Source organism: Sturnus vulgaris, chromosome 8 (assembly GCF_052056855.1).
Source record: "Sturnus vulgaris isolate bStuVul1 chromosome 8, bStuVul1.hap1, whole genome shotgun sequence".
Taxonomy (NCBI): domain Eukaryota; kingdom Metazoa; phylum Chordata; class Aves; order Passeriformes; family Sturnidae; genus Sturnus; species Sturnus vulgaris.
Window position 1 is genome coordinate 5,213,861 of NC_142250.1, and position 27,626 is coordinate 5,241,486.

General features: G+C 44.2%; 1 protein-coding gene across 7 annotated transcripts in view; it reads right to left on the reverse strand.

The window, feature by feature from the left end:
• The window catches only part of PCDH15 (protocadherin related 15), a 643,743-nt gene extending 616,495 nt beyond the window's left edge, over positions 1 to 27,248 (reverse strand). For 5 of the 7 annotated variants that reach the window (XM_088168755.1, XM_088168758.1, XM_088168745.1 and 2 more), the window contains exon 1: positions 27,137 to 27,248. The gene's annotated coding sequence lies outside the window, so the exon portion shown is untranslated. The remainder of the gene's footprint in view (positions 1 to 27,136) is intronic. The other 2 variants (XM_088168746.1, XM_088168737.1) reach the window with 2 other exon arrangements.
• Between the last annotated feature and the right edge of the window lie 378 nt (positions 27,249 to 27,626).

Below are 27,626 nucleotides of genomic sequence, written 5' to 3' on the forward strand. Positions count from 1 at the left end.
CATAAAATAATATAAATATTGACTATATTTCTAAATAGTTAAACTTATAAAAATCCTTAAACAACACTAGAATTTAAAGCCAGAATCTCCAGTAGAAGCTTTAGGTACTACCAAGCTTTTATTTCCATCAATGCAAAGCCACTCTTAACCTGCAACCAAGCTGAGAAACTCAACACAATTCTACTGTCATCACATAACAGCTATAACACACAAGAAAAAATTTAGGAGATGGTGGTTCACGGTCAGTCCTTCTCACCATTAATACACATTCCTATATTTTTTGTGTCTTTTGGTGGTGTTTTTTGGTTTGTTTTCCTAATCAAGTGGGGTTATTCTATAAATTGTAGTGCAAAAAGAGGCTCCTTGCAGTGTCCTGCTGAGACCCACCACAGCAGACTCACACTGGAAGCTCCCTGCTTTTGGTGCTGGAGTACATTCCAGTGAAGTCATCTCCCCCTGCCTGGCCTGAAGGAATATGAGCAACTTCCTACAGCCCAGGAGAGGTTCTTATTCACCTCTGCTGTGTCCTGTCTTGCTAAAACCTGTAAGACATCTTCCAAGTGGAAATACATAATTCATCCCCATGACTATTTTATTAACTTACATGGCTTTAGCACAGTGTTCTCCCATGTTCAAAAAGTACTTTTTTCTTTTTATTCTTCACAAATCATGAATAAATTTCTGTTCTGTACAGACATCAAGAATTCTTTTTCTCCAGCACAATGACAGAGTAAGGACTCATGAGTTGGGTCCTTTCCTTCTGCTATAGGTTCTTCTTGCTTATATGTAAATTTTAAAGTAAGATAAGGAGTATGTTTATAAGCAAGTGTCAGAAGGAAAAAGAAAGTCAGGAAAGCTGTGAAAAGCAAGTGGGGAAGGTAGAGCAAGTTTTTACTATTATTATTTTTTCTTTCTTTGCTTCAAAATGAAACTATGCTGTGCAGCTGGGAGAAGGGAAGTGTGGGGAACACAGTGCTTTAAAAGGTATTTTCTTCCTTTGAAGTTTCCAAATAACTTCCAGTCGGGGATTCCTTGTTCTCAGCAAGAATGGATGCCCTTTGTCACTATTTCTAGGTGATTTAAGCTCCAGCCTAAAAATAAACCAGGTTGGACACAGTTGCACCAGAGTTTAGAGTTAAAGGTAAGTAACTCACATGTGAGCTACTCTTACTTTCACAAGTTATGTCTAACACTAAACCGCAGGTACTCCGTTGGGTTGAACACTTGACTAAAACTGATTTAAATCTGGATATTTACAATGATATCGGGTCATACCAGAGATCTCTTAAGCCTTTTCTTTTGGCCTGCAGCAGTGCCCAAAAGCAGGTGAGGGAGTCTTTGGGTCAGACTAAACCTGTGTTCCTGATTTTCCAGGGCTCTTAAGGCTTCAAACCCTGCAGCTTAAGTGCTTTGACCTTAGGGAATGCCTGCACTTGACCACTTTCCACATGCACAGGAAATGTTTTCATTCCTTTTCTCTCTCCTAGCCCTCAGGGGTGTGTGTGCACCCCAAGTGCTGCTCCTGGGAACCTCTGCACTCCCCCAGGAACTCACTGAAAAGAACCCAATTCTCTATTCCTCCACAGCACTCAAAACACCACAGAGCTCTTCCCCTCCTCTCCCCTGTTCCCTTCCAGACTGACAAATACATATTCCCATTGAGCTCTGCTGCACTGACTCCATTCTGTGTCCAGATGCTGCCTTTCAGCAGTCCCTGAACTGCTTCCATTGCTGCTCTCCAGGCTGGAAGGATGATGGCTGTGCAAAGATCCAGGCAATGCATGGATTTATGTGGTGATAGAATGCTCCCTTCTGTTTTATATTCCTTTTCTAATAATTCCTATCCCTTCAGCCAGCTTTTTGGCAGCTGCCAAGCACCCAGCTGACATTTCATAGAATTCCCTAAAATTTTAACACGAAGATCTCACTCCTGATTCATAACAGTCAGCTCAGAGCTCAGGCTTCATATGAAAATTAGGATCTCTACGTACATCACTCCACATTTATGTGGAGTGAATCTCATCTGCTTTTTTATTATTCAACCACTCAATACTCCAAGGCTCTTTTGCAGCTCCTCTCATCGCTCTTTCTTGACTGGTGATCATCAACATACCAATATTCCTTTTTTCCAATGCACAAGGAGTAGCAGAACAGCAGTACAGGTCTGCTCCCAACTTCCCTGCACTGTGAGAGCTGACTCTCATTTCCTAATTTTCATAGTCACCTTTTGTCACTGCAACCACCTTTATTCCTATTCCCCTGTGTTCCTTAATACCCTCTAAGCTGATCCTTTCAAAGGCTCCAATAATTGCATTAGTGTCATCTTCCCACTGCAAAAGTCACATTGATTCTTCCCTATTTTGCTGTTTCCATGCATCAGCTACCTCTAGGCCTTATTAGCTTTACTCATCTGGCCTACTACTGACATGAGGCCCGTGGCTCTGATAGCATAGGGTTAAAATGTTTCTAAAAATCATGGGAATTGCATACAATAGATTCAGGAGGGTGGAAAGGAAGATTGGGTCTGGTAGGCCCGGGAAAGGGAACTAGGCCCTGGGAACGAATATTGAGCTTTGTTTTTTCAAGATCATGTCAAGCTACACTGCATAACCATCACATGATAAATGATATGATTGCTAAATGTAACGATTGTTTGGTAATTGAATATGATTATTGTTTAATCATAACAAGAATCATGAGAAAGAATATTTGGGGGGGCCTAATGAAAACGACAAGAATACATGCTAGGATAAGATCAATATATATAGTATACAATAGAACAATATGGGTTTAATAATATGGGTTTAATAACGAAAAGGGTATAAAAACATGTCCATCTCGGATCCATGCTGGAGTCAGATTTGGGTCTGCACCCCTGATTCCCAGAGCTCTTCAATAAAGCACCTGCATATAATCATTCTGTCATTATGTGTCTTCAACGCTATCAGGTCTGTGCTTTAATCCAATAGTCCTGAACTACTCCAAGAGCTATTTTTCATTCTTCAGTTGTCTCTTTCTTATGTTCCTGCTCCCCTTTTGGATGCCAAGCCCAGCTTCTATGGACTCTTGGCTCAAACTCCTACAAACAAGTATAGGATGGTCAATGCAAGCAGGGCTCTGGCAGCAACTACAGGAATCACAGCCCCTGCTCTTCTCAGAGCTGTGTCTCCTGGGGGGATCAATAAGGAGCTACATCTGGTAGCAGCTGAAGCATTGAAGGTTCCTCACCCATTTCTTAGACTGAAGTCTTCTGTCCCTGTGTGCATTACATCATACCTTCTTCAACCAAACAAGTGTTCTGTTCAAATCTCAGTGTTTCCTCTGAGTTTCACATCATCTACCAGATTTTATTCTGCTGAATGAAGCTTTAAACCACCTCATTCTTGCCACCAAAGCTGGGAGTGTGTGAGAGGTGTCTGGATGTGGCTTTTAGGAATGTGGTTTGGGGGTAACACTGGTGGTGCTGGGGTGATAATCTTGACGGGTTTTTCCAAACCTGCTGATTCTGTGACTTTGGGTTGCACAGTTTCAGACACTTTCCACCATTTCTCCTTTTAAATTACTCTTCACTCTTCTCTAAGCAGCAACTGTTACACTGCTCTTTTGACAAAATCATCTAAACCTGCTGTGCAGGTGCCCTCTGTTTCAGACATTTTCCCCATTCCTCATCACCTCATATCGTTTTTCAACCACTGCTCTTCTCTTTTCTGGGCCTGTGCACAGTACAGGGAGTGTTTCAGTGGGCATCATTGCTGAGGCCCCAATCCCACTCTGTTGAGACCCCTCCTTCACAGCCCAGGCCCTAAACTACCAACACAAATGTTAACTACAACCACTGGTTCATCCCCAGCCCCAGAAAGCCCATGAGGTCTAAAATTTTTGTCACTTTCCAATCATGCTGTGATTCCCAAAAATGTAAGTATTCATACAGATGAGAATTCTCTTGGGAAGAGGCATGGATGCCTGTGGGTGAAGGTAATTTTGATGCCAATGCACACCCATGAGGAGGCCTGTTGGCAGGACCATTCCTGCTCTGGCTGCATTAAGGATCCCCTGGGCAGTGTTTTTCCCCTCCTCAGCAGGTCTGGCTGGGAGCCTGGAGATGAGATTGTCTCACCCAGGAGCTGCAAAGCAAAGTTAACAGTGCATGGAGGCACAAGATTGAAGTTCTGAATCAATTTCCTCCATGTCAAGCTGGTCAGTTATTTTAACTGCAGTTTGCAATTACCAAATCAACACCAGAAAGCTATAAAGAGAACAGACTTAAGACCTTTATGATGCTAATTTCTGTGTCTATCAAGCCATAATTTAAAACTAGCAGCTGTGTCACAAAGATACTGCAGCAGCCTTCATTTATCAAGGAGAGAACAGAGATGGAGAGGGATCACCCCCCCAAGATGCCCAAACCAGTAAACCATGAGCTGAGCTCAGCACACGCATCTCAGTTTTCTTACTCCTCAGAGTTCTAGGCCCAGGTTTTACTTCTATCTGCACACTCTAAAGCAGATAAGTCAAATTCCCCACACTGCATAATCTCATAAAACTGTTCCCCATAGTAAAGAAGGGATTGTCTTGTAGCACAACACAGGTTTTGAATCACAGAAGACACAACAGAGTTTCCCTAACAATATTTTGACAGTAATGTTACCTTTATTCATAAAGATGCTGAAACAAAGACGCAGTTGCAAGATCAGGAAACACAAGGAAAATGGGGTTTAAAGTGTAGCTCTCATTATTATTTGTAGATAGAAAGAAAAATTACCGTAACAAATATAAGAAATATTTGCCTCATGAATATTAACATGTATGTGAAATATTATGCTGCTGGAGAAAAATCTCCTTTCAAATTAGGACAATTAAGATTACTGCATAATTGAAATAATCACAAGAAAGTGAACAAGTTTTCAAGTTGCAAGGTCATGTAATATCCAAAGGCAGCATGACAGTGCATATATCTATACAGAGATATGAAATACAGATATTTACATAATCATTGCAGGGGTGAGAGTGGCTTTTGCAAAGAGCTTTCTGAGGAAAAAAAACTTAAGACAAAGGGAATAAAACCAAGCAAGAAGAGAAGAAAAGAGATACTTCTTCTTGGAGGAAAGCAGGTGAGAGGAAGAACAATCAAACTGCTGGACAGAATTACAGAATGAGAAGTCCCCAGACCCTGCAGCCTGGCAGAGTTTATTTTATTGTCTCTGCCAATTCATCCCCCCACATACACACACAAAGCAACAGAGCCAGGCAAATGCCTGAGCAGTGTAGGGTTCTCCTCCCAGGATACTCATGTGTCCAACACACATGGACCAAAGACTGGTTTGTGGTGTGGTTTTGTTGGTTTGCTTAATATTGTGCCTCTTCTAGTAAGGTTTCTAGGTTTCTAAGAATGCTGTCTTGGAACATAATTCACAACTGAAATGGTGTAGATACAAACCAATGACAGGTTATTGCTGCTGCAGCTACCTGGCCTCCCACAGAACACCCAGGATACTGCACCACATGCCAGCAGGTGCAGCTCCAATTCTTGTCTTCTGCACATCAGCACTTGCATGCAACCAAACCATCCGGGATTTGAATACCCACCTATGTTTTAAGAAGAATCTGCAACCCTCCAGGATCAAATTTTCCAGGCTGGACAGGGCTCTGAGCAACCTGTTCCTCTCTGCCCACAGCAGAGAGGTTGCAATGAGAAGATCTTTAAGGTCTATTCCAACCCAAATCGGTCCATGATTCAATGAAATCGGTGCCTCTGATACAACATATGAACAAACGAAGGAAAAAATGTGCTAAGCCTTCACAGAAGGAAGTGCAGCCCTACAGCTCCCAGCTTGCACGGGTGGGATCTGTGCCATACATGAGACTACATCACATCTGGATCAAGAGTTAGGCAAGAATTTGGATAAACTCTTTGCACTCGGCTTGAAGCTGCTGGTGGGAGCCCAGACAGCCCTTCTGGTTCCTGTACCTCATCCCAGAGTGAAGGAGGTGGTACTATCACAGCTCCCTTCTTAAATTTAAGTTACATTTTGCTGTTCCAATAGTGATTGAACACTTCAGACAAACTCCTCTTCCTTTAGGACAGCCCTCTATCATTCCCAGGACATTCATGAACTCCTCATCACCCAGCTCAGTTACACACACCTAAATTTACTTCTTTAGTCATCCCATCTCATGTTTCAGTGGTGTTGCAAAGGGAAGATATAAAACGTGAGAGTGATGCACCTTGGACTGAAACAGCAAAGTTGCACCTTCAGGACCATCCTATTACTCAAACAAGGCACCAGAGCACATGTATGACTGCTCAGGTGTGCTATGGTACACATTGCCTTGGAAGGCCTTCTGCAGTAAATTTAAGTACTGCTATCCTGCCTTTAGCCTGATTTTAGTAAATGATTTAACTGAACTGATGCAGTTAGGGTTCGTAGCAGGTTCAACCATTTGAATAGGGCTTCCCCCTCCCATATCAAGAAGTAACAAGGTATGAAGAATGCCTGGTGCTGCACAGTGGCTTCACCTACAGCTGTACTGTACTGCTTCCCTGCCCTAATCCATACAAAATATGTAAATTTGGGCACAAAGTGAAACAACAAAAGTGTGGTGTTTCGAAGCACAACCAGAGCTGCTTTTCATACAGACTTATTTTTTTACAAAAAGGAAAGCTGCCCTCAGTGAAGCACTGCCCAGGTTTTGCAACCACCATACTCGGCAATGCAGGCACAGCAAGGCCTCTTTCCTCCAAATTCTGAGGGGTCAAGCCCTGCACAGAGGACTGCACTCATTTATTCCTTGTCCCTGGATAACAGCTACTGCCAGTGCAGCTAGACAAACCTGCCTGTACACACCACATCCCACAAAGCACACAGAGGCCTTGATACTGTGCCTCACAAGTGTCAGGTCACCAGTACTATGAGAAATACTCTGTACCAGGGGAAAGGAATAGAATCCCAGGGTAGTTTGGGTTGGACGGGACCTTAAAGCCCATCCATTCCCACCCCTGCCATGGGCAGGGACACCTTCCACTATCCCAGGCTGCTCCAAGCCCCGTCCAGCCTGGCCTTGGACACTATCAGGGATCCAGGGACAGACCCAGCTTCTCTGGGAATTCCATTACAGGGCCTCAACACCCTCCCAGAAAACAATTCCTCCTCGGTATTCCATCTATCCTGCTCTCTGGCAGTGGGAAGCCATTCCCTGTGTCCTGTCCCTCCATCCCTTGTCCCAAGTCCCTCTCCAGCTCTCCTGGAGCCCCTTTAGGCACTAGGAGGGGTTCTGAGGTCTCCCTGGAGCCTTTTCTTCTCCAAGTGAACACCCTCAGCTCCCCCAGTCTGGCTCCAGAGCAGAGAGACTCCAGCCCTGGAGCATCTCTGTGGCCTCCTCTGTACATGTTGCAGTAGTTACAGTAGTTTCATGTCCTTTCTGTGCTGGGAACCCCAGAACTGGATGCAGAACTTCTTCATGTGTGATCTCAAGAACAGAGTAGAGAGGCAGGGGTAAAATCAACTCCCTTGAGCTGCTGCTCACACTTCTTTTAATACAGCCCAGCACTTGTCCTTCTGTACTGCAATGGCCCCTAGTCTCTCAAGTAACAGAGCTGTGATTTGGCCTGACTGCAGAATCCAGGGCTTGACCTTGGGAACACACAGAATTGCCTAAACATACCTTTGCTCTCTCTGCTTCGTGGCAGACAAAAAATACCAATGTCTTGGACAAAAAACACCAATAAAACACCAATTTTCCATGACGGAAAGGAGCATGTGACACCCTGGGTGTTCACAAATCCACATTCTCAGGAGGCCTCATGGAGGCAACAGACTAAAAAGTACCACGTGGCACCATCCCGTGTGGGTGGATGATCACAAGGGGGTGGCTGTCCCCACATTCTGCTGATGGCAGCCCTGGTGATCCAGACTCCTTGGTGCTCCATACTGAGAAGCCAGGGAAAGAGGAAGCTGCACAGCACACAGCAGGCTGGGTCAAGATGCTTTGAAAACTGCAAAACCCAACCCCTCTGCCAGCTCCTCAGACTGATCCCCTTCTTCTGCTCAAGATCAGCCATTTCCCATTCTCTGGACAGGACCCCCAGACTGGAAGCATATGGTCTCTATGCTAATTAAGGTTATCAGGCTTCCCAAATTTTTCATAGAACGCCTGCGTTCTCTCACATTCATACCCTAGCAGCAACATCCCCTCAGGGATGAAAATGTCAGGGGCAGGAGGGAGCAACAGCAAGGAGAAAAAAAGAAAATATAGTATCAACTTCTGGCATGGCAACCATTACACCTGGTAGATCAATCATTTTACAACAACTACAGCTAGGATTTATCTGTAAAACAGAATTGGCCTAAAATATATCATGTGTTCTGTTCTGCCTCACTCCACCAAAACACTGCACAGAATCCAATCAATCCAATTTTAAGAACATTTCCCTGTGAAGGGAAGTGCTATTCCCCCAGTAAACAGTTCAACCATTTACCAGCACTACTGATTTACATAATTCTTAATTGCAACACTGCACAACCATCAAATAATTAAGGTTTGAAAAGACGCTTAGGATGAACAAGTCCAACATTTAAGATCAACCAGCACCCCTCACCCTGTTCTCAGGTGCCACCTCCATATGTTTTTTGAACACTTCCAGGGATGAGGACTCCACAATGCCACTTCTTGCATCCCACCACCAAACAACATATTCCTCACCCCAAAGTCAAAGGGCCAACTGCCTTTAAATGCACTCTGCTCAATATGAACACACATTTACCAGCATATTGTAGGAAATTCTCCTTTCTTTCTCATAGGTATTTCTGTATATTTGTGTATAGTTCAATCCGAGTCAGTTGACAGCTCCAAACTTGTTCCAAAAGCGTTTTATTTAGAAAGGCCAAATATCTGTTTCATATAGTCCATTACATCAGAACATTGTAACAATTTCATCTGCTTCAGCCTGAATAAGAAATTATTCCCCACATTCTTTTAACAGAGAAACTCATGTCAAAGAAAATAGCTTTCAGATGTTTTACAACTCTTTCATCCACAAAGGAATGCTTGGGGCTTATGAAAATATACACCTGCTCATTTGAAAACATGTCTTTTCCCCCCACTGGGAGGAAACAAGAAAAGCAAAACTAATGCAACAGTTCTGCCCTCCACACTGAAAAGGCAGCCAGGTACAGGGCCTGCTGCCACAGCTGGAAAACTAAGTGAAACCATACCTTCTTTAGGGCTCAAACTGAGTCCTAAAGTTTCTGTCATGGAATAAAGCTACAAGCCCCCCACCAGGCTCTTCCAGTGCCCTCCAGCATCTTAGCTGGTCTGGAAATGTAAACCCACAGGTTCAGGATCACACTCCTTCCAACTCACCTGGAAGCCCACAGGAAATGTTGCCATGCTCCTAGAACTGAGACATGTCAATAATGCATGTCCCAGGATCATTTACATTCCTAATACGATCCTGGTACCTACTAGTCAACCGTGACACTCAGCACAACATAAGCAGGTTATTTCACAGCAAAGAAATACTCTCAGCCATCAGCAAATTTGTATCATTAACTGATATAAGTGCAAGAGAACAGATATTTTTCCGTGGGTCTCACAGCAAAGTAATCTGTTATAGGCTGCTCTCTGCAGAGGAATAATTGAGAGACCCACAGTTTGCAATTTGGCACAAAGTCCAACTCCTATTTCAGTTGTCTTCAGCACTATTTGCTCCTATTTCCCAGTACAAGTTTCATTGCTGCAGACCTGTAGATATTCCTCCCATAAAAGGCACAGTGCAACACTGAAACAGAAAAATTCAAATCACCTACTTGCCCTCTTGCAGCCTGGAGCACTTCTTTCCAAGAAGATGGGCCTCCACACAGAGAGGAGCTACCACTGCATCAAACAGCAAAACCAGCAGCTGTGAGTAACAACAGTACTGGGGAAATGCTGCTTTCCAGGATTTTCTCCTGTTCCCCTCTTAGAGCGGCATTGGCCAAGCCCCCGGAGAGAGTGGTTCCAGTGTAAGCAAGGACAGAAGAGGAGAGAACTGGAGAACAGCTCAGAATTAGCACTTTCAGTGGTTCAAACCAAAGATTTCTAAACCAGGGCCACGTCAAAACTGACGTCACAGCTGAGCCTTAATGAAAATGGAAAAACCAGGATCATTTACTTCTCTGTAACATGAGAGCACTGCTAATGGGGTGGGGGAGAGCAGTGAGACCTCGGAGACTCTGCAAGCTGATGGTCCTGGGAGCTGCAATGATCTACCTGGGGACCTGGGGACAAGTCCCTCGAGGCTCAGGATGAGCACACCTCACAGATGGGGCTCTTGTCAGAGTCACCAAGGGGGGGAAGATACCTGTAAGGTCACAAACCCTCTCACCAGCACCACCATCATTGCCCCCAAATCACATCCCCAAAGGCCACATCCAGACATCTCTTGAACAGTGACTCCATCAACACCCTGAGCAACTCATTCCAGTGCCTGACCACTCCTTTAGTGATTTATTTTTTTTACTAGTATCTGATCATCCCCTGGTGCAACCTAAAGCCATTTCCTCTCGTTCTGTCATGAGACATGGCAGAAGAGCCTGACTCCACCTCACCACAACTTCCTTTCAGGCAGTTGCAGAGATCACCAGGAACACATTCCCCAATACTGCCCAGCCAAGGTGTCAAGAGGAGCCTGGAAACCTCAGCACAGCTTGAGAAGCTAAGCAGGACAGACATCCCTGACTTCCAAATCTAGTTCAGCTAGAAAAAGTCACTGCAAAATTCATCTGCATCCCTGCTATAGCTGTTTGCTCTGGTTTTCCAGAGACACAAAGTATTTCTCAAAATAGAATGCTCAATACCACCATTCTCAAAAGCTCTTATTGATTTCTGCCCAGACTTAACAAGACATTTGACTTTCTGAAGCTGTACTTAATTTCTTTGTCGCTACATTGCCTTTCCCTGAGCTGTGGTCTCTCCTAACACTTAGCAGCAGCATTTTTCTCTCTTTCTCTGAACCACGTAAGAAGGTGGAAATGTTCCACATCTAGTATGCAGAAACATGGCTCTTCCCAATTCTTTTGCAAAGGAACATTCTGAAACAGACATAAGTAAGGAGAGAACTCACCAATAATAAGCCACGTCTTTTAAAAGCCTATGTTTTATAGAATTCTCAAATGGTTTGGGTTGGAAGGGACCTTACAAAATCCAGTCCCACCCCTTGCCATGGCGAGGGACACCTTCCATAGACCAGGCTGCTCCAACCCAAGCAACTTTGGATAATTTCTAATTATTTCATAATCAAAGATCAGGATGTTTGGGTTTTTTTAAAGTTCCAAGATGAGAAGGGCAAAACACTGCACTCTGCCAGCACCCATAGTTTTATATAAATTACACCAACACAACTGGGGAAAAAAGTAAATGCAATCCTAAGATTTAGTCATAAAAAAAAAAAAAAAAAAAAAAAAGCCTGTATTTAAACCATGTCTTTTAACAAACAATGTAAAAAACATGACTGACAAGTCAAACCAAGGTGTACCTTGCAGGATTTATGCTATTTTCTGCAGAGTTTCTCCAGAATCTATCCTCTAATCCAGTATTAAGAATGTGCTTTGGGAACAGGCTAATGCAAAAAGAGAGGCTTTAACATCATTTGGATCTCACATACAATGTAAGAAAGGCATCAAAATCATCCAGTGCTGGAACTGGAAGCAGAGATAGAGGGAGCAGCTGATTCTTCTTTAGCACAAACATTACAAAACTATTCTGCTCCAACTCATACCCCCCAAAAAGAACTCACAGTGGGGTAGCAAAAAGTTTAAATTTAAGGTTATTTTTTATATATATTTTCCTCCAAAATAATATTTTAGTCACAAGAGATGTTACAGGGTAAAGTTATATTCTGCAAGGATAAATGAATCTGAAATTGCTTTTAAGGAATAAGTATTTGTCTGAGCCCAGAAAAGGCAATACATCAAAAAAAGAAGGCAAGCAGCCTATTTCAGGCCATTTTACCAGTGCATTTACAGATAGTTTATCCTCTTCCATTTTATTCTTCAGTTTAGACAGCATTATTCACTGTTACTGTTAATTTAGATCCTTTTGTTTTCCTAATGTCACACAGATAAAATGAAGGTCAGGACAAATTCATGAATGTTTTAAAATCCAGAAATCCTGATGAAGTACTCACATGAAACTACTTGATCAAAAAAAACGAAGGGAATTTATCCTTATATACAAATACAGGATAAATGCTGCCTGTTTTCTCAGAGATGGAACATACCAGAAAAGTGTCACTGAAGGGAAAGAAACAACTTCAGGGAGGAAAAAAAAGAGAACTGTTGAACTCAGCTCTTCATTTTCTTTATGGATGAAAAAAGAGATTAAAAAGATGTTCCAGATAAAAGCAGGGGATTTCTGGCATTTAAAGAACACAAAGGGAGAGGCAATGCATCAATGCCTGAGCAGCAGAATCCCAGCAGTTCATCTTCTCCTCACTTGGGTGTTCTGTGAGTAAACAGCCAGCACAGCTGAAGGGACAACACAAAGAATTCAAGGGAGAAACACAACCGGGGCTGAGAAAATCGATACCTCCAGCACACAAGTTGTGCTACTCATTAGTCCAGAGCTGAGGTGTTAATGGTCCTTCTGACTGGTGCTTCTAGAGGGTTTTAAAAATATGGAGAAAATTAAAAGACTGTAAAATGCTCAGCTCTTGGCAGCAATAACTGAGGGAAAGCTGAGGTGTCCCAGTAAGCCTGCTGGTAACTGGTAATGAAATTTAAAGAGGAGGGATCTGCAGCTCCTGTATTCCTCAATCTGTCCTATTTGACAAGCTGGAATTGTCATCCTGGAGCAGTAATAATCCAGACAAAAGCCTGCATTTGGACACAGCCGTCAGGAAAGAGCTTTTTAAATTCAGATTTTCCCCAAAATTGTTGAGCCACCAGCATCATTCTCCATAGATAGCTCCCAGTAACAATGGGGAAAGTGAAAGTTATTTTTATGTACACTGCTTTTAAAATTTCAATTCTTTCTTCTCTCACTGGATGCAACTCTCTGGAGTAAAATTAAAATTAATCGTGATAGCCATATAATAGTCCAGGGGGAGGAACACATACCAAAACACTTCTACCCTTCAGTGGTGTTACCATTTGGAGACATTTGCTTCCATCCCCTCCTCCTCGGTATGAAGGGAAGGATGTCACCATGGCCTGTAGCAAAAGGCTGAGGTTGGAGAAAATGAGCTGTTAAACCTGAGGCCAGAAGAGCAGCAGATAGAGATGAAGTGTCTTTTCCTTACTCTGTCATATATTCGCAGAAGAGGGAAAAGCAGGGTCTTAAAAACAGAGAGTTCTGCAAAAACTGGAGGGAAACGTTATGAAGGATGCACACTTACACCAGAAACTGAGGGTACATAGGTGTTAATGAGGGCAACCACTCAGGGGAAGGAAAACTAAACAAGTTCAAGGCATTGAAAGTGGCAGAGGCAGACCATTTCAAGACATGAATGATATAACTGGTCACAGCATAGGGAACACAGGTTTTTAGTTGGGGGGAAAAAGGGGGGGAAACGGAAGGGGTGGGGGGAAACGAGGGAAAAAAATTCTGAACACCTATGTTTATATGCCTGTATCCCATGCACCCTGAGTTTTGGAAGGAACGACCATGCTAAAGGATGCACAGGTCAGTGAAGAACTGGCAAACGTGAGAGGAATTCACTGCCCAAGACCCACAGGCATCCAGCAAATACAACAGCTTCTCAAAATAGTCCTCCTGAGGCAGCAATAAATAAAGCTGATGTGATGTTTCTCCCCTCATTGGAACTCTAGAGATGTATTTGGTACAACAACCTAAGGAGGGACATATTCCAGAAAAAAAACAGAACTTGAAGGACTGGTGTAAGGGGAGAGGGAGTGGAAATGCAAAGGAAAAAGCCTGGGGGAGGGCTTCAGCACAGCTCTCCTGGCCTGCAGAAAAACCCTGGGCAGTGTGAAGCAGCATAGTGGGTGCTTGTCTACGCAAATAAAAAGCCATACTTGAGCTTCCTCTGGAGCTTCTAAGCTGTGCCTACCTCTGCACGATTGAGGCTCTAGAAAAGTTCATTACCCACACACCACCCCAGCTGGCTCTGCTCAAGTGAAGCCAGCAGGATCTTGCAGGAGAGCACCAGGAAAAAAGGCACAATGCCAAGTGCTGCCAATCAGCAAAAGGCTGATTCCAGTGTGAGCAGGCTTTAGCTCCATCCCCAGCCCTGACCACAAGGGACCCAGGCTGCTTTGCTGAGAGCTCAGCAGGATATTTCTAAATAGTACTGCACATGACCGCAAATCAGGTGAAGGTTTCCTGCCAGGTCAGACACTCCCCAGTGCTGGCCTCTGCACTTGTGGCACCACAGCCAACACAACCAAGCCTGCTCAGAACCAGACATGCCCTGGAAACTCTCCCATGAGCCCAGCAGAGATGGATCTATGCCCACATCAGCAAATCCCATAGAATTATGACAAGACACTTGCACAGCTGGACTGGGTCTGCAGGTCACACCACCAGCTCAGGCTCTGCTCCATACAAAAGCATTTAAACTGCCCTGAACCAGGCAAGGCTGCAGTATAACTGGTCCTGCCTCTTTTATCCAAAAAGAGACACAGAGTTTGGGGTGGTTGGGTACAGAAGAGTTGCCCAGATTTTCCATAAAATGTCTACATTGTGCCAGCTGTTTGAAGAGAGGGAAGGGAGAATATCAGCTCTTCTCAGCATCTCCCCAAGCAGCACTTTGGAATCATGGAATGATTTGGGTTGAAAGGGACCTAAAAGCCCATCCAGTCCCACCCCTGCCATGGGCAGAGACACCTCCCACTATCCCTGGCTGCTCCAAGTCCCATACAACCTTGGACACTTCCAGGGATCCAGGAGCAGCCACAGCTTCTTTGGGCAACCCTCTGCCCTGTGAGGGTGGTTAGGAACTGGAAGAATTTCCTACCAATGCCTGATCTAGACCTACTCTCTTTCAATTTGAATCCATTTTCCCCTGCCATATCTCTGCAGCTCCTGCTGAAATCTCCTCTGACAATGCTCCTCCAACCCTTAGAAGCCACACTTTCCTCACTACAAATGTTAGGGAAAATTTTTTTGGTTTAATCCTTGGGAATTGCACATTTGCATACTGCCCACACAGCTTCAAAACACTGAGTTTTTCTTTGATTTAACAAGTCCTTAAATGCAGAAAATCCTCAAGCCCCAGATGAAACCTCAGCTCACACCGCTTGATGATGCTGGGAGCAAAGCAGGTCTCACAAGAAAGAGGTTGCTCATTCTGGGAAACAACAGGCAAAAAGAAAAGCAACATAATCCCTCTCTCCAGAATATGTTGTGGAATCGAGGGACACCAAATAGGGAAGAAAACTACTTCAGCAAAAGGACAACGCTGGCACAATAACAGATTTGAATATATGGGTCTTAAATAAGCATAAATTGTAAGAGATAGGCAGAGTAATTTGAGCAATCAGCCTTTGGCTGAGAAGAGGGAATATTACCCATGAAATGCTTTGTTTTGTGAGAGGGAATGTTCAGCCAGGCAGGCTCAATGGTCCCCTCAAGCACTGAATTCCCATGAGAATTTTAACAACAATGCCACTTGTTTATTTGAGCACTTGAAGGAAACGATTTTCTAAATGATCACTCAAGAGAGGCAGAAAGCAAACTGAGCTCACCAAGGAGTAGGGCACAGGTGATCAGAAAAGAGCCATCAGAAATGTCTCTGGAGAAACCCAGGACAGGAGGCTGGCTGATAACAAGTGATGTCTTGGAAAGACCCTGCCAAGGGTTCTGTTTTAAAGGCTGTCTTGGGCCAGTGTTCCACATTTTCTTTTTCATAATCTTGTTGCACAAACAGCAGAAGATCTTGGTTTTCTTTGTTTAATTCTTTTTCTTTATTCTTTTTCTTTTTAAGCCCCCCCCCCCCCCCGCAAAATGCAGTTTTTTCTAAAAACAAAACAAGAAGCTAAAGCCTGCATTTTTTGAAAGAGCAGTGCAACTCTTTGAAAAAGTTAATACAACAACACTGAAAAGCAGAGATGGCACAGAACAAGACTTTGGACCACTACCTAAGAACAAATTTGAAGAGAGAAGATCCAGTTTTTACCTCCTGCTCCTTAATTCCACCCATTTCCAAAGGAGCCAGGATGTTCATCCATCTCAACAGATTAAAATCTAATGACCAATCTTTTGCCATTAGACATGCCTGCCTACCTTGGAATCAACATCCAGCCCTGCAGGTGAGAAGCGCTGGGTTTGTTTCTAGCAGTTCTCAAAAATAATTTTCCAGGTTCTGAGTTCCTCATTATAACTGATTTCAGAGTCCAAAATTCATTAGCCGTGCTTCACTGCCTCTCAACTGACATCATTGTACAATGCAGCCAATTCCTTGGAGCTCTGACATTTATCCTAAATAGACAAAGGCGGTTTTTTAACTTTCTGTGAAAGGAAATATAACAGCAACGGAACAACACACTTCCTATGTTATTGCAATGGGATTGAAAAAGGGGGAAGAAAGGAAGAACTGATTATGTATCTTAAGACCTACCAGCAAAGCTCACTTTGTGCTCTTAAGAAAATTTTAAGTCCGTGGCCTGCCTGAAATTATATAAGGATGGGTCATCTAAAACATCCAAATGGTTCCATGCTAACCACAGGAGAACAAGCCACTGCCAACAGCTCTAGACTGTATGATCTGGAAACATATGAATTTTTAAGTAGCTCCATTTGGATGCATCTTTTTAAAGTAGAGATGCTGCTAATTCAACCTCTAAATCGACCTGACAGACATGACATTGTTACAATGCAATTGAAAACAAAATTGAATCATATACACAGTTATTAAAAAACATACAGCAAGGCAAGGCTGGCATACAGCTCCCCAGAAAGTCTGTGGCCATCAGACTGGGGAAATATAAACATCTGAAAATAAAGCCTTATTTTATACGGCAATGTAGATTAATCCTTCTGAGCATGGTATTGGTCATGCTCAGGGCAGCTGCACTCCTTCAGTGCCTGCTTCAGATTTCACATCCGAGCTTCTATGTTTCCATGTCCTTCCTCTTTTGCATGCAACAAAAGATTTTCAGCACAGGAATGACGCCATTTTCCATGAAAACCAATCCACTCTTGCATGCCCATGGAACACACACCCTTCTATCAGTTCTGATTTGAGCAGAACCAAAGCTGAAAGTGGCTCCATGGCTTTTAGAAGGCTCTGGAGAGCATTCAAGTACTCGCGAGTGGATATAGCCGTAAAAAACAGGTAAAATGTGAAGTACTATTGGAGCTCCTATTGTTCCTTGACACTGTGAGCAAGACACTGTCCCTGGCTCATCCCTGCCACCTTTCCAAGGTCTCCAGTCAGCTCAGCAAGGGACCCTCTGGCTGAGCATCATCCACCCTCATCCTTCCCTGAGGGGTTTACAGCCTAATCCCAGATTTCCAACTCCTTTTCAAATTCTTGAGCCCCACAGCCTTATCCAAATCTATACCACCACCAAGCAGCATGCTATTCCTAACCCTGCACAATTCCTTTTAGCAACAAGGGGTCCATGACCAGACAATCTGTTGGACAACGCCACAGAAACTGCCACCAATTCATGGGTTAAAACCTTTTTCCCCACCCCTCCAGAAGACTGAACTAGTTGTAGCCAGCCTGGAGAACACAACCAATTTATTACAGTGATTGTTTCTTGCCGGCTCCCTTCTCCAATCCCTCTCACTGCTTCCAGCAGAATGTTAACTCCGAGAAAACAGAGCAGTGGGGAAAAGGAAACAGTGTGCCTACAGATGTGAATGTCATGTAAATGTCAAACCTCCTGTTAAAATTTGATCAGGAGACCAAGCGAAAGGGAAAGAGCGTTTCTGTGAGTAAACCAGCACATTAACAAGAGTTTCAGCCTGTCTGCTCACAAAGGGACCTCAGTGATAGATTTCATTATTCTTAATTTCCCATGCAATATTAAGATGCAATTGATTTTGCTAAAAGATCATATATAGCAGTACAAGAAGTGCAAACAAATGTTGACAAGATGAATCTACATCAATCTTAAACCAAAAATCTTTGTGTGCCTTTTCTATAACTGCACTTAATAAAAAATAAAAGAAAAAATAATTGATTTTGGATTACAAATAAAGGCCCTCTGCTTAGAAAGACCTGGAGATGTTCCTCAGGGACTCTCCCCCTGCTGAGTGACCTAATTTCTGTCGTTTCAGGACCCTGGACATCTCCCAGACTACGGCAAGTATTCCAAAAGCAAGGTGAAGACCTTACTGACACAGGGAAAGAGATATATGTGTACAGAGACAGGAGCACAGCATTAGATTAGATTGGATTTTAGGAAGGAATTGTTGCTGGAGAGGCCATGGCACAGGGTGCCCAGAGAAGCTGTAGCTGCCCCTGGATCCCTGGAAGTGTCCAAGGCCAATTTGGATGGGCTTTGAAGCCACTTGGAATAGTGGAAGGTGGCCCCAGCCCATGGCAGGGTTGGCACTGGATGGGTTTTTAGGTCCCTTCCAACCCAAACCAGTCTGGGATTCCATGAACTATAGCTGTTGGTTTTAACACCAAGTGAAACACTAGTTTCACTCTAAAACACAAAAATGGAAGAATTCTACAGCAACATTCAGGTTGCAAATTCAGGATTAGAAAAGTTTTCCAGTTACATGACACCTTCTCTTCAGCTTTCCATGTCCCCACCAAATCACCACGTCCTCTCAGCACATAGGAACTAACTCTGGCACAACCAATTCCTGAATTATTTCCACACAGCCTCATTTCTGAATTATTTTCAAAGCAGCCCAACAATTGCCTTGAACCAATCCCTTTCTATCCAAAAAGTGCCCACTTTTATCAGATGTGCATGAGTCAAAAGATTGCGTTCATTTTGCAGTAGCCTTAGCATCACAGTTACCTGTTGTACCAGCAAAACAACCTGCTCATTTCTTCCACAGGAGTTATACAAGGATATCCTTGGAAAGAACTTGGAATTTCATGCCCTCAATGACATCCTCTGTGGCTGGAAGCCCAAGCCATAAACTTGTCACTATCCGGAAAATTGTGGGAGGGCAAGAGGACATAACATCCATATTTCTGATGGATGAATCCCTTTAGTTTGAGACTCCCTTAGTAGTTGGAAGACTTTTTTTTTTCTTTGGAATCTGCCTTCAAAGATATTAGAATACAAACATTGTCAAAGACTCTAAGGGAGATCATTGTAACCATTCCCCTCCCTTCCCAGAAAAAAAAGTGAATTTTAAAGGGATTTCAATAATCCTCTGCCCTTTCCCTTCAATGAGGCAATACAGGCACTGTCTTCCACTGCCTCACTGCTGTTTGAAGTTATAATCAGGAAGAAATAAAGCCAAAAGGAAAGCAGGTTGCAGTGCCAGTGGACAAAGCTTCCATCTATTATAAATTTAATGAGCAGCCTGATTCATCTATTCAGTAGCTTCAGTCCCCCCAGCTTCCTTCCCATTCCCTTCCCAGATGAAAAAAGGCCACAATGGCGGCCAGCTTTCCTATTCTGCTGTAGCTGCCATATTGCTGAACTCCTCTCATCTGCAGAAACCTCTGGATAAAACCAGAGCAACTGCAGAAAGGAGAAACGCCATCCACCAAGAGCCTCTCCCCTCTCTCTCCTCTGCTTCCAGAGGGGGCTGCCAGATACAAGGACACCACAGAAGCTGTTGGGGAATTCCTAGGGACTGTGCACTCCTCTCCTACTCCAACTGTGTTTTCACAGTATTTCATTCCCTGGAGTTTTTCAAAACACAAAGTGATTTTTGAGCCCTGTGGTTCACCAAAGCTGTTTATCCTTAAAAACCAAAACCACCTGAAACTCACCAAGTGCATTTATCCAGATCTTCCTCAAGTATAAGGACTTATGCAAATAACCTTGTTTCACATGAAATGTTAAAAGATTATTTTTTTTTCTAAACGGCAAGTTTTATTCCAATGAAAAACACTGCTCTCAGAAAGTAACAAAATTGTGAAAAAGTAGTAAAGGAAGGCTGCTGAAGAAGATTATAATCTGTTCTATGATTGATTTGGGCATCTAAAAAGTAAAAAGTCGAAGAACTTAAGTAAAATGATAGTTCTGGAAAGCTCCTTGACTATCAAAACTGCAACAAGTTCATTATTATGAACAAATTCGTTCTGGTGGACATCTGAGTAACAGAGTTCAGACTGCTCTTAAGAGATTTAAAGATTCTAGTTGTGAATGTTAAATAACTTGAAGTTCCATAAGCAAAATGGATTCAGAAACCAGTCAGTGCTTCTTTGAATTTAACTTGTGCTCACACACCTATCTCCCTCCCCTTTCTTTGACAGGAACTGAAAAAAAAAAAAAAAAATCAATGGCAATCTATTTCTGCATCAAGTTGTTCATTTTTCCTTGTCATACACGTGGCACTGAAGTGTCACAACCTAATTCCATTAGAGTGTGAGTTTCGTTTCTAGTTTGCACTCATTCTAGATGCAACAATTAAAATTAAATACACCATATTCTAATTACTCCCACTGTGCTGCCTCACAAACAGTTTCCTCAAACTTGCAATCTCTGTTTGCAGACAAAAGCAGAGAAGAAAGCCCCAAATTATTTTGAATTGTTGAACACACCACCAGAAACCAAAGGTTCCCAAGTTACCTCAAGCTTACATATTACCCAAGTGTAAAAATTGGAAGAAAAAAACCAAAAAACGTCATAATCTATCAATTCAATTTGCTTTGTGAAGCACAGCTCTGTTCAGGAGAGAATCTTGGGAATAAGGATCTGCCATAGTACTCAAGAATGTAACCTTGGAGTGCAGCCACACTCAAATATTTGTTGTTTAGAGGAAACACTCAAAAAAAGTTTAATGAAAGCTCAGTCAAAACCGCATCAACGATGTTTCCCTCTTCTCCTACTCCCAAAAGGCCATAATGGATTTCTCCTTTGAGAAAAAGATGCCTTTTCTCCACAATCATGATAATAATCATCATCATAGAATTCTGGTTGGAAAAGACCTCCAAGATCAAAATCCAGCTGCCAATCTAGCCCTGCCAAGCCCACTTCCAACCCATACTCCAAGTGCCACCTGCCCAGTGCTGTAAAACCCATCCCTGAAGTTCGAGCAGCTCCTGTGATGGGAGCAGGGAAAGGGGTCTTTACATGACTGGGGAAACACCTCTGCAAACAGGCCAAGTTCACACCAAGATCTGCAAGGAGGGAGCACAAAGCTGCCTGATGTCATCCCAGCAATGTTTGTAACTGCCAGTCCAAGGAATATCCTGGTATTTCAGTAGAAGTGTTGGCTTTGAATTATGCTGTTTCCCATAACATGGATATCAGAGATATATGGAGTTATACACTCACATGGTGCTAGGAGATGGCAAAGTGCTCATAATATCCATTAGAGTATTCCCATGGGGTAGCTCCCAACACACCCAGACCATCAGATTACAGGAGTTCTCTTCCTCTTGACAAAATCAACCATGGAATCACCCAGTGGAAGACAGCACCCACTGAGAGAGGAACACTGCTTCTCCAGATATAGAGGGGGAAACTGAAAATATTGCAATCAGCCATTCAAATTACTCTTCACACTGGGATTAGTATTCATGTTTTTGCCAAAAGCACCACATGAAATGCGATGTAACAGATTGCAGTCGTATATCTCATGCAAAAGAAAAAAAAAAAAAAAAACAACAAAACCCTCAAATGGCTGGACACTGAACCAGAATTTGAATGGGAAACAGAGGAACATTTTAATCTGTTTAAAATATGTGAGAAGGAACCACGTGAATGAAGTAAATACAGCAATCAGCACATGGATGAAGTGAATGCAATAACCTGGCTGTGCAGGAAGCCTCCCCAGTTATAATAAGAAGTTTGGAAAATGGATATATAGCACCAACCCTTATCACACACCCCTCCCAGATCCGCAGGCACTGCTATTTACACCTTCCTTCTTACAACCTGGGCTGTAAGCCATTAAATACAGAATTATTTGGGTTGGTTTTAAGTAGAAATGTGTGCTAATGTGCACTTCTGGAAAAACAAAGATATTTTAGCCACACATTCTTATCCAAATCTGTCTACCCAGCCACCAAATTAATAACAAGCACCAGTACAAGTGGTGGCTGTATGTTTGTCTCTCACTAATTAAATCACTTCAACCAGAGCAGCATTTCAGTTCTTAAACATAATCTTTACTTTAGAAAGGACTCACTACTCTAAGATGGCTCCTCAAAATGCTTTACCAGGAGTATTTTTCTCCTTGCATCTTTTCCAAACTGCTCCCAGAAATCTTTCCACCAGCTTTAATCAGTCAGCTTTGCCTTTTTACTTCACTTTCTTCTCTCAATACCTCAAATGGTTTGTTCGGGTTAGAAAATGAAGCGTATGAACTAAATTAAAAAAAAATAAGGGAGCACTTCAGTGACAGAAAATAGCTGCAGCCTTTGTGGCACTTCCCTTTGAACCTCCCTCTGCTGCTTTTTTCCTTGCCCTTCAGACTGCACTATTCCAGGGAATTTATTTGAACCAGAACTGTCTTTTTCTGTGTTGCAGGTCATTGTTTGATGACAGACAAAACAAGCTGGAGAAGGACAGAAGTCCATGGCCCTTCCTCAGGCAAACATCCAGGACACGCAAGCTTGATTTGTTTGAAGTTACAAGGAAAACTGGGAGAAAGTCCAGGATTCCTCTGTTCACCTTTAGGCTAAGACTGCAATCTTGATGCCACCAATGCAAATTCCTACTGGAGTGTTATTTCCCAGTATGAGCCAGCACAGCTTGGGCAAGGGTTTCATCCACAGGGTGGGAGAGCCTGACTGGCACCTGGCTCATCCCAGCTCTGCTGTCACTGCAGCTGCAGCTTCCTAACTGAGGGCCACCACTTGTCTCTTTGGGCCTCTAATTGCTCTCCAAAGCCCTTGCAAGAGGCTCCCAGCAGAGACAAAGTTCCTCTGATGCAGCCAAAACAAACAAACAACTATTAACACCTTCCCCATACAGACAGGGAGTCTCCCTTGCTCATCCCAATTCAGCAGTGCTGGGGTTTGCTGCACCCTGGAACCTCTAAGGTAGCTCCTTAACATTTTATGGCTGCTCTGGATACCTGTAAGCATCCAAGGCCAGGTTGGACGGGGCTTGGAGGTCTCTTCCAACTCAGACCATTTTGGGTTTCACCAAGGATTGAGGGCAATCACACTGACAAGGCCAAATTTTTGCCAACAGGGAATCCAGAGGGATACAAGGCAGCTGCAGCCCCACTACTAGTAGATCACCCTTCTCCCTATTGGCTTTCCCTTCCCAGTTGAATCCGTGGAGAACACCATTCTCCCTCTCACACACAAAGCTAAGGGGCTGGAAGGAGGTCAGATCAGTAGATTTATATGTACAAAACAGACACTTTTAAGTGACCTTAGCTCTTCCTTCAGAGGTTTGTCACCAGCCATCAGAACTACTTGTTCTACCTTCTTTGGAGCTACAGCTTGATAGAAGTCCAGCCAGATATGCAGTGGCCCAAGAACAGCCTGTCATCCTAACCCTAACAGCTCAGGAACATCTCAAGCCACTGCCAGGGGATCACACCCACTTCCCGAGCTGCCAAAAACAAACCACTTCCCACTACTGCTGAGTTAGTACTGATTGTCAAGACTCTTGCAATAAATCACCTAAGCATGCAAAGCTGCAGGAGCATCTCCTCTCCCAGAAGCCTGCTCTGCTGTGCTTGCACAAGCTCTTTAAGCACTCAATGTCTCTTCCCCCAGAAGACTTCACATCAACAAATGCATCACATAGAATCCTCTGGTAGCAGCAAAATTAATATATACCTGCAAGGCACTTTTTTTCCCTTCATCAATCAGTTGATTAGTTATTTTTAATTAAAACAGCAAGCTCTGATTACAGGATTTTGAGCAATAATCCTTGCCACTTTTAAGTATGGTTTTCTGAGGTTCAGACACTGAATTGATGAACTATTAATAGGACAGAACAAGCAAACTTGGGTTTAATTGTCAAGCAGTGTTTTGGCTTGATCCAGATTTCAAGCTTCCACTATTCAGCTACCCCTCTGCATGTTTCAAGTATCAAAAAGTAAATAATAATTGGCTAACAGATCAGTTTTCATCTGTGCACTGAGTTTAAGAGAAAAACAGCTGGTTCACACATAAAACCCCCAATGCTTCATTTTGGCAGAAGTCTGTTAAGTTTACTTCAAGCTTGGATGAATAATATCCAAAAACAACCTTCACAGGTAAAAAGGTTATCTTTGCCAAACCCATGGTTTTATATGACTTACTGTTAAAACTGAACTAAGACCCGATTTTACTTTCCTGTTTTTAGATTTCGCTGCTTGGCTGGACAGAAGCCCATATGCAGACACATATATAAAAAATACCAAAACAACAACAACAACAAAAAAAAAAAAAAAAAAAAAAAAAAAAAAAAAAAAAAAAAAAAGAAAAAAAAAAAAAAAAAGCTACTGATCATGTTATTTTCCTGTTTAAGAGCATTTGCACTAAGGCCTAATTGCTACCAGAAGTTATTAAAGACATGAAAGGAAAAGTGGAAAGCTACTGGTTTTGTTTTCTTTACCTGCTTGCTAACCATGAGCAGAGTTTTAACAACTTATGTCCTTCCTTTGAAGCTGTTAACGAAGTACTTAAATCCCAGGGTTCAGGGGTAAATCTCCATGGATTTCAAGCTGCTAAGCCATGGGAAGAAGGAAAGCAGCAGCAAGAGAGGGAGATCACTTTTTAAGGATGTGTCCCACCAAGTAAAACTGTGGTTCCTGAAGTGTCCAGGGGCCAGTAGCAATACATAAAGAACTTCTGGAAGTTTATTTTGCAAATTGAGGAAAAAGAACTCAAGCCAAGTTCTAACTCCTATCTGATATCCATGCTCTTCTGTCAGGCCTGGCAAAGCTCTGTATCCCCAAATCAGCCCTGTAGTAGCTTCTGAAGTGCAAAGCTTCAGTCTACAGCAGATGTCCATCCAGCACTGCAGTGGAGCTGCCCCAAACAGCCACAAATCCCAAGCTATCCCACGCATCTATATCATGGATACACAGCAGCAACTCAACACTTTGTGCTTCTATTTCTGTACAGAAAATCAGAGCCCAGATCTGAGAAGCTTATTTACACAGCTGATATGATGCTTCATTGATGAAGGAATGAGTGATAACCATGGTCTCACAAAGCTGACTGAACCTCTTCATCTGCAAAATGCACACTGAACTAGCACCCACTTTTGAAACTATTTAGCAGGTTGCTCTACAAACGACTCCCATTTTGTCAGAGGAATTAGATACGCATACTTTTCCAGATATGTGCACATGTTGTCACTCGGAAGTTACAGAAAAAAGATATGAAAGGCTGCACACGAAACTTTGAATAAAAACATAAGCAAGCCTGATTTAAGTGTCCCTTTACCTGTCCACGGTCATTCCCTTGAAAATTAAACATATGTCACAGTCACTGTGCCTTCCAGAGGGTGACATAAGGGGGCCTGCCACATCCACAGCAGCTGTAGCAAGAGGGGAGAGCCAGTAGTCCCTGATTTAGGAGTAACCTGCCTCAAATTTCGCGAAGTTTTGACACACCAGAAAGTTGAAAGCGGGGTGGGCGTCTGCTGTAGGTGCCGGGTTACGCATGTGACAAGGCTGTCACTCCTGCAGCAATGCCAGCATGTTCCCGTTGCCCCTTCGGGCGCTGGGAAAAGCACCCTCATGCCCATTCCGTGATCCATGCAGCCCAGACTCTGCTGGGAGGCAGGAGAGCGCATCTCTGAGAGAACTGAATTTGGAAAAGTTACACAGCAGGAACAGTTTGCATTCATCCCCAGCTTGTTACGTGGGATCTCGAGAACATTTGCTTTACCACTCCAGCTATACAGTCTAATTTTATTTTTAAATGTCTTTTTTTCCTCGGTTTCCACTCATCTGAGAGCAAAACTGTTCTCAGTCGAAGTGAGAAACGTATTTGCTTAACAAGCAGACAGCCCAAAGAGCAGTCTGAGAAATTTATATGTCACGAACCTCCTCCCGTCGGGTGTGGGTGGGAGCAGACACGGAAATGTTTCCACCTTAACTTTTGATGATGGGAGTGGGAGCAACCCGCCTTGCAAACACAGGGGCTTCCCCCCACACCTCAGCGGGGCCCAAATGAGTCAACGGGAATTAGTGTGCATCCAAAAACCCCTTCGACTACCACACCCCTCCCTCTGAATTAACATCCAATCATCATTAATGGCCACTGCCGAAACACAGAGGGGCTGGAAAGCCGGCATCTGTCTCTCCCGGCGTGTGCCCCCTGATTACATCACCCACACCTCTGTCTTGCTCTTCCCAAGGTAATCTCACTTCTCAGGCTCCAGCCCCCACGGCTGACCTCACCGTACATCCCTCAAGTTCGCACAACATTTCAAACACAGGACTCGTATCAGCCACAGGGATAGATAAAATCACTGGGGCGTGTAAAAGGTAGGCAGCAGAGTCGCATCACCTGCTAGGAGCCGGGCACCGAGGCTAGCCTGCTGATTCCTGCCATAATCCCACTCCCAAAGCGTTCCCGGGGCTTTCCGAGCCCGAGAAGGTGTCTCTCCGCAGCTTTGCGGTTGCAAAGCAAGGAGCTTCCCGTCTCCCCTGCGCAGGGCTCCCCTGATGCCTGAACGGCTGAGGCACTCGGGAAAAGGCAGCAGGGAAGGCACCCAGCACCACTCCACTTCCCCCAAAGGAGCTCGGAAATGAGATGGAGCAGCAGTCTCTCCCGCGCCAAATATTACAGAGGCGGAATACTAACGGGTTCCTTTATTTTACCCATTGCCATACGCAGATATTAAAGTCTGAGCGCTGCATTTCTGCCACTACTGGCCTTTACAAATTAACCCTGCATCTCAAAGCGACACCACAAGAGTTGAGGTCACCGTCTTTCCTCTGCTTGGAGACAGGGACCGATGGGGAAGGGGTGGAAGAGATGGGTATTTGTTCTCGCTGGAGGAGGCTCTCCCGGCTCCGGCCGCGGAGCTCTACCCTCGCCCCAGCGGGGTGGGAGCCTCCGGGCTGAGGCAGCCCGAGGAGCCGCTATAGGCAGGTCCAGCATTCCCCCGACCTGCGCATCCCTCGGTCGTTCCCGACTTACCCCATTCCGCCGGGAAACTTTCGGAGGCGACGGGCAGTGGGACGGGCCGGGCCCTGTGGCAGCGGAGGCCCGCGGGGTCCGTGCGGGCGCGGGGGCAGCGGCGGCGCCGCTCCGCCCGCCGGGGCCAGCGCGGCTGCGGCGGTGCCTACGCAGAGGCGGGGGGAGCGCGGGAGCGGGGCCGCCGCTGCCCCCCCGGCGCGGCCGCGGCTCCCGGCGCGGGGAAAGCGCTGCTGCGCTGCGGAGCCGCTGCTCGTGCCCGCCTCCCCGCATCGGCAAAAGGAAAAAAAAAAAAAAAAAAGAAGGGAGGGAGGAGGGGGGCAGAAACAAGACAGCAAACGTTCGCAAGGTCTCCAGGCATCCCTGCCTCGGCAGCCGGTCCTCCGCCGCTGCTCCTCCGGGATAGCACAGCCAACTCCCTGGCAGCCCCACCGACCGACTTGTTTCCCGGCTACGGGCGCAGCTAGGGCAGGCAGCGCACGGCAGAGCGGGG